Raw genomic sequence first — 12750 nt, forward strand, 5'->3', positions numbered from 1 at the left:
GAAAAGAAAAGAAAAGAAAAGAAAAGAAAAGAAAAGAAAAGAAAAGAAAAGAAAAGAAAAGAAAAGAAAAGAAAAGAAAAGAAAAGAAAAGAAAAGAAAAGAAAAGAAAAGAAAAGAAAAGAAAAGAAAGAGAGAGAGAGAGAGAGAGAGAGAGAGAGAGAGAGAGAGAGAGAGAGAGAGGTGGCCGTGGGGAGTGACTCCCTTCTCAGAGGAATGGAGGACCCCATTTGCAGACTGAACCCAAGCTGTAGGAAAGTGTGCTGCCTTCCTTGGGCCCAGGTTAAGGACATAACTAGAAAACTCCCAAAGCTGATTTGCTTGACTGATTACTTCCCGTTACTCATAGTTCAGGTGTGGGCAGTGATGAAATCACTCAGAGAAGCCTGCAAACCATAAAAAAGAGTGGCTAGATGACTGTGAAGAAGAAAGGGACCTGGGGGTGTTGGTTGATGTCTGGCTGAACATGAGCCAACAGTGTGCCCTGGTGGACAAGAAGGCCAGTACTAGCCTGGCCTGCATTAGAAATAGTGTGGCCAGCAGGAGCACGGAGGTAATCAGCCCCCTGTACTCAGCACTGGTGAGGCTGCACTTGAAGTACTGCGTTCAGGTTTTGGCCCCTCACTACAAGAAAGACATTGAGGCCCTGGAATATGTCCAGAAGAGGGTAACAAAACTGGTGAGGGGTCTGGAGCTCAAGTCTTATGAGGAGTGGCCGAAGGAGCTGGGGTTGTTTAAGTCCCTGGCAGTGTTCAAGTCATCTGGATGAGGTGATACGAGATATGATTTAGTAGCTTTGATAGTAATGGTGATGGGAGGATGGTTAGATTAGATGATTTTCTGGGTCCTTTCCAACCTTGTGATTCTATGATTCTATACATGGAGGACCATTTCATTACTGTGCAGATGATGAACCGTAGCACAGGTTACCCAGGGAGGCTGTGGAGTCTCCCTTTTTGGCATGTTTGAAAGCTGTGTATTCTCGGAAACCTGCTTTAGGCATCACTGCTTGAGTAAAGGTTTGGAACAATTGAGCTCCAGAGAACCCTTCCCACCTCAGTCACTCTTATGATTCTGTGATTCTGTGAAATAATGATTCTTGGTTTTGGTTGGAAACATTATGAATAAAATCTTCACAGAAGCCCTAAGAAAAGCTCCCACATTTAAGGTTAAAATGTTTTACAGAATTGCAGTTTGAAAGGAATTTTCTTCCATGTGAAATTGTTAGAGATTATTATAAATTTTGGTACAGCATATGATATTTTCTATATGTTTTAGCTTATATTTTTTATCAAATAAAGTGCAACTGCAGACCTTAACAATACACCGTCTCTCTCTTTCCTCCTCCATATCCTCTCTCCTCCAACCCCTCCTATTCAATAGATATTTGTTGGTTTTCCTTTTTCACTTTTGGTTAATGGAAGTATGTTGTGGGTTGAAGTATAGAAATGAGCACCAGTGAACCTTTCTGGATTTCTGCAATATTACACATTGACAGCAATTGTGAGAAATTTGATTAGAATTGAATTGGACTAAATGAGAAGTCAAGCTCTGCATTCTTATTCTCACTCTCAGTTAAAATATCAAATACCGAGGCAGTAGACTGATGGTTTATGAAGCTAGAGAAAAGTGAAGCCCACATTTTTGGAAGACCAGCTGATTTACTTCTTTTTGCTGAGATCTGTTGTTTTTTTCCACGTCAAGTTTTTGGTTGGTTGGTTGTTTTTTTGCATGTATAAGTAAGAGATAACAAATATCTCTGTGAGGAGAGTTTAGTAGTATCCGAAGATAAGAATGAGCTTTAGCAAATGACAGAATTTCCCCTACTTATCTGATCACTGCTAAAGCTCATAAGAATTTGCAGCTTATGTCTAGAGCTGTATATATAATTGAAGGGCCAGGGAAGGATTGCAATACTAAAATAACTTTTTTTTTTTTTTTTTTTCCAGTTTTACTCAAACAATGTTTTTCTATTTTGTGTGAAAAAAAAATCCCTTGCATACTGATTTGAGTAAATAAAAATTGCTACTTTTATATATTTATAAAAATAATAATTAGTACAATGGATTTTAAATATCACTAAATTTGAAAATACATTCACTTCCAGTTATGAATGGTCTTAAAAATGTAGGATTGTTCATTTTTGAGAGAGGCAGAGATTCAAAATTTACTGATAAATGTGAAATGAACTTTCCCTGTTAAAGAGGCACTTGAACTCTTTGTCTAATTAATTCATTAATAAAATCCCCCTTTGGAATTATTTGACTCAGTTTCTAGCTGTCAGTGTCTTAATGCATTTTTTCTCTATGTAGTACAAAGCAAAGAAAGAAAGATATAAGAATAGTTCAAAGACAAGACTGATATAATTCACAAACAAAATAAATAATAAAATGCATAGGAAACAATACATAGGAAATATGCATAAAAGGCAATAAAGTATAAAAGCATGAACAACAAGAAGAAAAAAATAAAACAACAGATTTTTCTGTTGTAAAATATATTAATGTCATTTTCTGCCCTGTTAGTTAAGTCTGTTCTTTTAATTTGTTTAAGAGTCTTTCCGTTTGTTTCCCACCTCCGTCTTAATTTGTATCTTCAGCAGCTGGAAGTTTGTGAATATTTTGGTTTTTTTCAGCTCAAAGTTACAGGCATTTTTCAGAAATAAAGAAAGCATAACATAAACATAAACATGAATTGATTGGAAGGGAAATAGTTTAAAGCATGTCTTCTGCTTACTTTCACGAGAAAAAAAAAAACATTTATGACAACTTTGTCATTTATTGCATTACAAAGATTGTATTGCAGATTTCACTGATTTGAATAATGTTCCTGTGAATTTCTTGAAATTATCTTGTCTCTGGTATCAGCATGTTGCATGCGTGAAAATAGTAACTCATTTGAATTTTTTTGTCTAGATTTGCAAACATGCATTGGTATTTTAGTTGCAGAGCAGTGCATACACTAAGTCAAGAATTTTTCAGCTTCTTGTGCCAGTGAGGAGGCCAAGGGTTCTCACAAAGATGTGAGGAAACAGAGCCAGAACGCAAATTGTCTAAAGGGATATATATATTTATTTTTTATAACATTATTTTTCCCCTTCCTTTTCTGTTCTATTAACTTGTCTTCATTTCAACTCAATATTTTTAAATTTCCCCTTTCTCTTCCCCATCCCACCACAGCAAATGGTTGTGTAATGCTTAGCTGCCTGCTAGTCTAAAAAAAAACCAAACATACTCCTGTCATGAGCTGGATGGAAATGTATTTTCTGTATTTGACGACTGAGATTTTGCAATAATGGTAAGGTAGTAATCAAACACAAACTAAATTTGTACCCTGTTATTTGTTTATTTGTAGTATGTTTATAACAGAGAAATTAGGAAAATAGCTTTATAAAAATCTTGAGCCATTTTAAAACTCCACTAATAAAGAGAACTCTGAAGAACATCTTTTGCAATGTGTCAGGGAGAGGTAGTGACAAGAAAAGCAAAGTATTTGATAGACTACATTAATCGTATTTTTATTACATTCACAGACAAATGCTTGTTCAATATGTGATTTTCAGTTCTTTTAAAATGTGAAACTGAGCTATGAATCTACAATAGGACAATTCACTACGAAAAGGGAAAAAGATGCTATGGAGGGCAATTATAAGTTCCCAAGTAGGAACATTAACCCATTGTATTCCAAAATGTGGTCTAGCTTTAATAAAATTGATTAATTTGAACTCACAGAGAAAGCAACATAAGAAAGAAAGTCAAGCAAGAAAAGTTCACAAAAAAAAAAAAAAGGAAAGAAATGACAGATAATTATGTGATTAGGACCGCCACAATAAATTAATATTAATCATTTAGAAACAAAATATAAATATTTTGGAACACAATATAAGCATTACATGCATCAGCATCTGTCTGCATCTGATTTAACAATCAAAGTTGACGCTCTGCTTTCTATGCAGGTAAGGTACCAGAGAAGTATATTTTTCCAGATGAAGGGCAGCAGGAAAGGTCTGTATTAGGCTGTTAGTGGAATGAGAGCAGTTGCCTAGTATGGGGCCTGCCTCATCCCTGGCTATAATTTTTCAGTCCTTGAGCATGCTTGTGAAAAGTGAGGCTTCCTTCTTCAGACATGTTGCATTTTGGGGTAGCATGTGTCCTGTCAGTTCCCTCTTGTGTCCTCTTGCAGAGCTGAGGTCTTATGGCCTGCTGTCAGGCTGGTTCACCATGCTGGTAAACAGCATAGAAAGGCATCTCTGTCCCATCTGAAAACTCAGTTCTCTGAAGGTTGATTGAATATTAGGAAAATTTTTTTATCAACATTGGAATAGGCAGCCCAGAGAGATAAGTGACCGTTCCTGTAGGTGTTCAAGAAACATGTGGATGTGGCACTTGAGGAGACATGGGCACTTGGTTGGCATGGTGGTGATGGGTTTACAGTCGAACTAGATGGCCTTAGAGGTCTTTTCTAACCATAAAGATTCAATGATTCTGTGATTAGATGATTTGAAACATTTACAAAGGCTAGCAACCTCATAGTATTGAAAACATCACAACTGCCTCGTCAAGAGTATATTAACTGCAAAGAATCGGATACCATCACCCTTCAAGACGAGATCAGGTCTTCTGAAGATGAAGTATTTTGGCATTCTAGGAGAGTATTGAAGAAGGGTCAGTGTTTCACATTCCATAACCTTGCCACAGTTCCTCTGTGTGAAATTAGAATAAGAATATACCTCTGGAAATCATTGTGCATTAAATTATATTTTTGTCAGTGTAGGAAAAAAAAAATAATCAGAAATCTCTGCCTGTAAACACAAGAAAAAATAATTGTGTTTAGGATTTTCTTCAGCTTTCAAAGGAGAGATGTTCAGGAAGTCATGTGTGATGCCAAATATATATTTCTTTATGCTTCATATATCAGCAGGCTTATGTTAGATGCCTTTAGAAAAGTAGAAAATATATTTGTGCTTGTTCAACAGCCCCTTTGGGAAACACTGCTTTCTCAAACTGTCATTTGGGCTCTGCTCAGTACATGAGGTGTTTTACAAAAAGCAAAACAAAAATATGTATATGTATTGATGGCATACAGGTTACTGATGTCTACACAGATGACATTCTGATTTGGTGAAAAGCAGAAAATCATGGCCAGAGAACTCTAAACAGCATTTGAATGAAGAAAAGAAAAAAAAAGAAAAAAAAAGAAAAAAAAAAAAAAAAAAAAAGGGGGGAAATTAACAGAAAAAAAAAAATTACAAATATGCAACAGTATGTTTTGGGTTGTGAACTACTCAATTAAATTTGCATCAAGTCCAGCTGTCCTAGTCAGAAAAACAAGAGAACTAAAGTATCAGAGGGAATAATTTAATGAGAAATTTGGAAACAAAAGAGATTTAAAAGGCCCTAATAATGATGTGTTATGAAAGCACTCCCCAAACTGTATTTTTCACTTTTACATCCAAGAAAAGAAATATTGCAGTCAGAATAGTAGTGATTCTGTCAAAAGCTGAAAATAACATTACTCTTTTACACAACCCATCTAATAGCATAAGAAACTCCAGAATAAATTGAACATTGCTGTTTACTTCAGATGCTAGACTGACAGTAAATTTAATCAATGAATTTAATTTTAATTTTAATTTTTATTTATTTATTTTTAATTTATTTAATTATTTAGTATAATCAGATTCAATATAATGCAGTATTTATTGTTAACTTATTTGGCTAGCTTTACTGAAAAGTAATGTGTTGGGACTGATACTCTGCAACAAAGTGTTCTAAAGAACTTTTAAAATCCAACCAACCAAGCTAGGTTTAAATATATTTTACACAATGGCAAGGAGCTGGAATGGAAGCAGCCAATGTGGCTGACTTTCATCTGCCTCTTCAATTATATCATTCCGACATCCAGTTTCAACCACCCTAGTTGTAGTCTAGTTTCATAACAAGGGGGTTGAAACTAGATGGTGTTTGAAGTCCCTTCTAATCCAAACCTTTCTATGATTAGCAAGCAAGGGATGTCCATGCTTAGTGAATTTCTTACATCTAACACAGAATCATTTTTTATTAATTTCATTGCTTTGGAAAACAGCTGACATTCAGTCTGGCTGAGAGAACTAAGATGTTTCTGACCTGATTTCAACAATTTTTCCTATTGACAGCCAGCTTGCAATGAATGAAACTTAGTAATCAACTACTTATGTCTGAAATAGCTGTACACCTAAAACACATTTTGAACTTGTATTTCAGATAGATTTGGAGCTATGAGTATATTAACATTGGGAATAATTTTAGAGAAACCTCTCAAATCTTGATTGAATGCTGAACTTTGTAAGATAAATCAATTGCTTTGAAGGAGATACATTCATACCATTTCCTTGCTACAGCTAGAAGCTGTTTAACTGTTTTCATTTGCATTTTTCTGGGAACATCTCTTCCTTTGGAGCTAGTACATTTCAACATTGCCTTTCCTGTGATCAGTTTACAGCAAGAGACTCCCAGCCTTTTTGGGCAGCTTGTTCCAGTGCTCTGTAACCCTCAAAGGGCACGCTGCGGGCTAATGGTCAACTTGTTGAAATTTCTGAGAGTGGACTGTATCCTTTCGTGTAGGACATTGATGAAGCTGTTAAACAAGATCAGGCGCGGCACCACTATGTTCACTTGGGGAACGTAGCTACGTACAGGCCTCCAACTACTCTGTGCTGCCAATCACAACCCTTTAAGCTTTACCAGTCAGCCAGATTTCATCTCATTGCCTTTTTTGAAGACTAGAGTGAGTTTGGTTTCCCTTCAGTCTTCAGCCACTTCTCCCATTCTCCACGATCTTTCAAAGATGATAGGGAGTGACAATATCAGCAAGGAAAATAATATATCTGCTTTTAAAAATGTAAGTTTACAATGTGGATTCTATACATATTACTAAAAAATTGAGAAGAAAAAAAAGATGTCTGGTTGCTATCTTGTCCTGACAGATTCTCTCGGGATGATGGGTAATATAAGAAGAGAGCTGAAAAGTTACCTCCCTCAGTAACATCTGTGTGCTCAGCCAGGATGTGGTTCTGGATTTCAGGGTAGGACAAATACAGAGACGGAGGCGGAGAGATGTTGCAAATTGGTAATTTCATTAAAAAACAGAGAAAACAGTTTAATCTGAAGAAGTGCATACATATGTGATACAAAGATAGTCATCAGTACTCCCTTAAAAAAGAAAGAAATAAATCAGAATGTCCTTAGGTAAACATCAAAATTATTATCTGAACCACATTATAAGTATCTGTTCCTTTCGACGGGCTGATTATAGAGCTTAGGGTGACTAATAGATATTTAGTAGGACTGTACCAGTATATATTATTAGATTTTATGACTACCATTTAGTAAATGCCTAGGAAGAAAAGGAAGCAGAGACACAGAGACACTGTCACATCTGGGGTGACAAAACAATTTTCTCAGAAACTAATAGAAGAGAGTTTGCACTTTGGTATCCTTCCTTCCTTCCTTCCTTCCTTCCTTCCTTCCTTCCTTCCTTCCTTCCTTCCTTCCTTCCTTCCTTCCTTCCTTCCTTCCTTCCTTCCTTCCTTCCTTCCTTCCTTCCTTCCTTCCTTCCTTCCTTCCTTCCTTCCTTCCTTCCTTCCTTCCTTCCTTCCTTCCTTCCTTCCTTCCTTCCTTCCTTCCTTCCTTCCTTCCTTCCTTCCTTCCTTCCTTCCTTCCTTCCTTCCTTCCTTCCTTCCTTCCTTCCTTCCTTCCTTCCTTCCTTCCTTCCTTCCATACTGAGAACTTATTACATTATTACACGCTCCATGGCCTTTGAAGAACATCAGATGCTTTCAGTGACAGGAGGAAACTTGACAGTATTTGGCTTTGTAGGTAGCCTTTTACAATTTGGGAAACCACAACAAGTATATGCATCATCTGTGTACTTTGTCTAAAGTAGTTTGACATGAATGTCTCCAGAGAGACATTCAGAGAACTAAAGAATTCCCTCACTAGTTTCAAAATAATGATAAATAATGATACTCTGATGAACATCAGACTAGAGCAGTGTTTCAATAATGACCTCTTTGATGAAAAAGAGAACATGATTATTATAGTAGATGACATGAAGCAGGGATGAACAGTTAGGACGCTGAAGGACAGAATTAGAACTTCATGACAAATTGAAGAAATGGCCTGGAAAATAGAGATAAAATTAAATAGGGACATGTGCTTTTTCACAAGCTTAGACAGAGTATTGATTAGGTACTTAGCAGTGAGAGGCAAACTTTCTAAGGCATGTTAGGATGTATGAATAAGGTTTTATGATTTAAAACACAAGCAGTAATGCTTCCAGTATTCTGAACCTGGAATTTCAAGAAACATCTGAGCTGCAGACACTCCCAATAAATGATCTAACAAGCTGATGTAGAAAAGAAGGGAATCATATATCTTTGAAGTACAAGATTTAATAAAACAAGATAAAAGGCAATTACAGCAAGAAAGAATTTGGTGAGACACAAACTTTTTTAGGTAAAAAATAGCGATACTCTTTTCACACATGCAGGTGGAACAGCTTAAAAATATAGAAATACACTTGATTGATTGTGTACCTCTCTGAATTACATGTGCTTTATAATTAAGAATTAGAGTTTTTACTGAGTGTATGAATTTTTCCAGTGCACAAAGCTTTGCAATCAACCACCACTTTCTTCTAGAAGGCTTCTTTTGTATGTTTGTTAACTGAGGGATATCTTTTCACTGTTTTTAAACTTAACAATTCACAGTGATTGGCAATTTTGAAAGTTTCAGCTCTGTGTTCTAAAATTCAACTTTTTTGTGAGTCTCAGTTTTTAATTGTGCTGTGCATCTATTTCCTAAAATGTTGAAACCATTATGGTTTTCAAATATGCCATTTAAAAATTTACACGTAAAAATTATTATAGCAACACATAGCAGAGCTCTCTGAAACTATAGGGGGGTAGATCCCTGTCATGGTTTTATATTTTTTGGTTTTCAGTATTCTGCATCATAACATCATGTAGTGCACTGGGAGTTAAAGTGTTAATGCTCCAATTCCAGGTACCTATCCCTTTACATTACAGAAGTCATGGGATCTGGCCCTTCCAGGTGGGGCAGTCTCTTACTGCCTGGCAGTGGGTGCTGGAGGGTGCTTTCCTAGCCGTTCCAAGCTTTTCAGGTTTGACTCAGTCTCAGGAATTCTCTCTCTCCTATCTTATTTGATTTATTAATCTCAATTTCAATTAGATTGTATTATATTGTGTTATCTTGCATTCTGATATCATAGTTAGTAAAATAAGTTTCCCTCCATAGATTGCTGCCACTGTTTTTTCTTCCTTCCTTGAGCCCAGCTCCATCTCCATCTCCCTATCCCTTTTCCTTTTCCTTTGCCATTTTATGGGGCTGGGGGGTAGGGGCGGAGCCTACTGCCCCCATCACAGGCATAGATTGATCTAATTAACTCCGTGACAATCCCCAAATCCCAAAAATGGAATTCTTCCACCAATTTGCTTTCATATTCAAATGCTAAATTTAGTCTGAGTGTACCTGTGGAAGTCGTGGATTTTTCCTCAGTGGAAAACAGTTTAAGAAACTTTTGTCATGAGTGGTGAATGTTCTTGCTTTTAAGAGTTATTTTCAGTCCTTGGATTTGCTGTATTTATTCTCCTTATTATGAAAAGCAGGGGGTATGATGAAACAGAAGTTCCTGTCTGTGAGATACAGGGTATACAGAAAACTTTTTTCATTTAGTAAGTGGCAAAATGGCAAGCAAGGATCTTCTATAAAGAATGGGCAAAGATAATGGATGAAGGGATAATCCAGAAGAAATTATAAAATTTCTGTGCTCAGGAAAAGAGTTGTAAAGGACGACCATTAATTAATTGTTTTATTTATTTATTTATGGAGTGCCTAATGGGCCTTTACTTGTGGGTAAAAAAAAGCAATCAGTCCTGCAAGCAGAGGCTACTTGAGTAGCCTGCCTGGGCGACCAGCCCTGCTTCCAGCCACCAAATCTGCCATTCTTTTTGAAGTTGCCCTTGTGCAGTAATCCTTGGCTTGCATCCTGTGCCTGCTTCTTCAGCTCAGGCATCTCCTTGGCACTGCAAGCTGCCAGCACCAGGCATCCTATCACTGCTCTTATATGTGACTCTGCTCATCAACAGGCATATTGAAGCACACTTCCATTTTCCGCTTGAGCAAATGCATCACAGATATCTTGCCATCTATTTCCTCACTGTGCTGCTCCTTCAGGCCTCTCCAGGCTTAGCTCATGGAATGCGTCTCTATAGAACACTATAACAGCATGGTCACAAAGCCCACAGTTGAATAAGAAGCACTGCTGTATGGAAGATGCCCCAGAAATATGGGCTAGAGCTGCCACCAGGGCATCAACTGCCCCTTTCTCCTCTGTGAGCTCTCAAGCTGACTGCCTAAAGTAATCTATGGGCTAGAGCTGCCACCAGGGCATCAACTGCCCCTTTCTCCTCTGTGAGCTCTCAAGCTGACTGCCTAAAGTAATCTATCTCAGAAGGAGGTGGTTGACATGCCGGAAGGCTGTGCTGCTATCCAGTGAGACCTAGACAGGCTGGAGAGTTAGGCAGGGAGAAATTTAATGAAATATAACAAGGGCAAGTGTAGAGTCATGAATCTGGGCAAGAACAACCTCAGGTACCAGTATAGGTTGGGGACTGACTCATTGGAGAGTAGCATAGGAGAAAGCAACCTGGGGGTCCTGGTGGGCATCAGAATGACCATGAGCCAGTACTATACTCTTGCAGCCAAGAAGGCAAATGACATCCTGGAATATATTAGAAGGGGTGTGTAGTAGGTAGAGAGAGGTTCTACTCCCTCTCTGCTCTGCTCTGGTGAGACTGTATCTGGAATATTTTTTCCATTTCTGTGCCCCTCCATTCAAGGACAAGGAACTGCTTGAGAGAGTCCAATGTAGAGCCACAAAGATGATTAAATTAGTGGAGCATTTCCCTTAATGAGGAAAGGGATCTGGGTCTCTTTCAATTGGAGAAGAGGAAACTGAGGGGTGAACTCATTAATGTTTAAAAATATGTAAAGGGTTTATGTCAGGAGGATTGAACCAGGCTCTTCTCAGTGACATCCAATGACAGGACAGGGGTGCAAGCTGGAATACAGGAGATTCCATGTAAATATGAGAAAAAACTTCTTTACAGAAAGGGTGACAGAACACTGGTACAGGCTGCCCAGAGAAGCTGTGGGATCTCCTTCTCTGGAAACATTCAAAACCTGCCTGGATGCATTCCTTTGTGACCTAATCTAGGTGTTCCTGCGTGTAAGAGATTATTCTTTTACTTTAGACACTGCTCTGACAAGGGGATTTGACTTGATAATCCTTTGAGATCCCTTCCAGTCCCTGGCATTCTGTGATTCAGTGGAAGTGAAAAAGAGCCAATCTAGTTGAAGAAAGAGAAAATAAGAAACATGTGGCAAACTTCATTTTACAAATTAGTTTAATTAATTTGTTGAGAAAGACAGATCAAAAATCAAAGAGAAGGATGAGATATATCTTTACCAAAATCTGATGATCAAGTCATCTGATACCTTCAAGGTATGAGAATTTAAAAAAGGAGACCATCAGAGACTTTTCTTCTGGGTGGAAATATGATTATACTAAATGCACCAGATGATATAAAAGTTATATTCAAAAATTTAATATTCAATTTATCTATTTTAATGAGTGTTTTCACATTCATTTCCATACCTGGTTCTTATTCCCTTTTGTTTTGTTTGTGCTTGTTTTCCTGTTTTCTTTCCTGAACGTTTCACTTTCATATGCTTCACTTACTTCTTTTACTTCTTTTTTCTCACATGCAGACTTATGATTTTAGTGTTCTATCTTGACTGCTCTTGCCTTTGCTCTTAATTTTACAGAATCACAGAATCGTAGGGGTTGGAAGGGACCTCCAGAGATCATTGAGTCCAACCCCCCTGCCAAAGCAGGTTCCCTACACCAGGTCGAACAAGTAGGTGTCCAGGCAGGTCTTGAGTATCTCCAGAGAAGGAAACTCCACAATCTCCCTGGGCAGCCTGTTCCAGTGCTCTGTCACCCTCACCGTAAAGAAGTTCTTGTGCACATTTGCGTGGAACTTCCTGTGCTGCAGTTTCTGGCTGTTTCCCCTTGTCCTGTCTCCACACACTACTGAATGTGAACTGCTGAATTCCACACACTGAAGTCTGGCCTCGCCACTCTCCCCCCCACACCTTAGATATTTATAGACCTGGATCAGGTCCCCTCTCAGTCTTCTTTTCTCAAGGCTGAACAGACCCAGTTCACTCAGCCTTTCTTCATAAGAGAGATGCTCCAGACCCTGCACCATCTCTGTGGCCCTCTGCTGGACTCTTTCCAAGAGGTACCTGCCTTTTTTGTACTGGGGAGCCCAGAACTGGATGCAGTACTCCAGATGAGGCCTTACCAGGGCAGAGTAGAGGGGGAGGATCACCTCCCTCGACCTGCTGGCCACGCTGTTTTTAATGCACCCCAGAATGCCATTGGCCTTTTTGGCCACAAGGGCACACTGCTGGCTCATGGCCAACCTGTCATCCACCAGGTCACCCAGGTTCCTCTCTGCAGAGCTCCTCTCCAGCAGCTCATCCCCCAACCTGTAGCAGTGCATGCAATTATTCCTCCCTAGATGCAAGACTCTACACTTGCTGTTGTTGAACCTCATCTGTTTTTTTTTTCTGCCCAGATCTCCAGCCTCTCCAGGTCTCTCTGAATGGCAACACAGCCTTCAGG

Source organism: Tetrao urogallus (assembly GCF_951394365.1).
Source record: "Tetrao urogallus genome assembly, chromosome: 1".
Lineage (NCBI taxonomy): Eukaryota > Metazoa > Chordata > Aves > Galliformes > Phasianidae > Tetrao > Tetrao urogallus.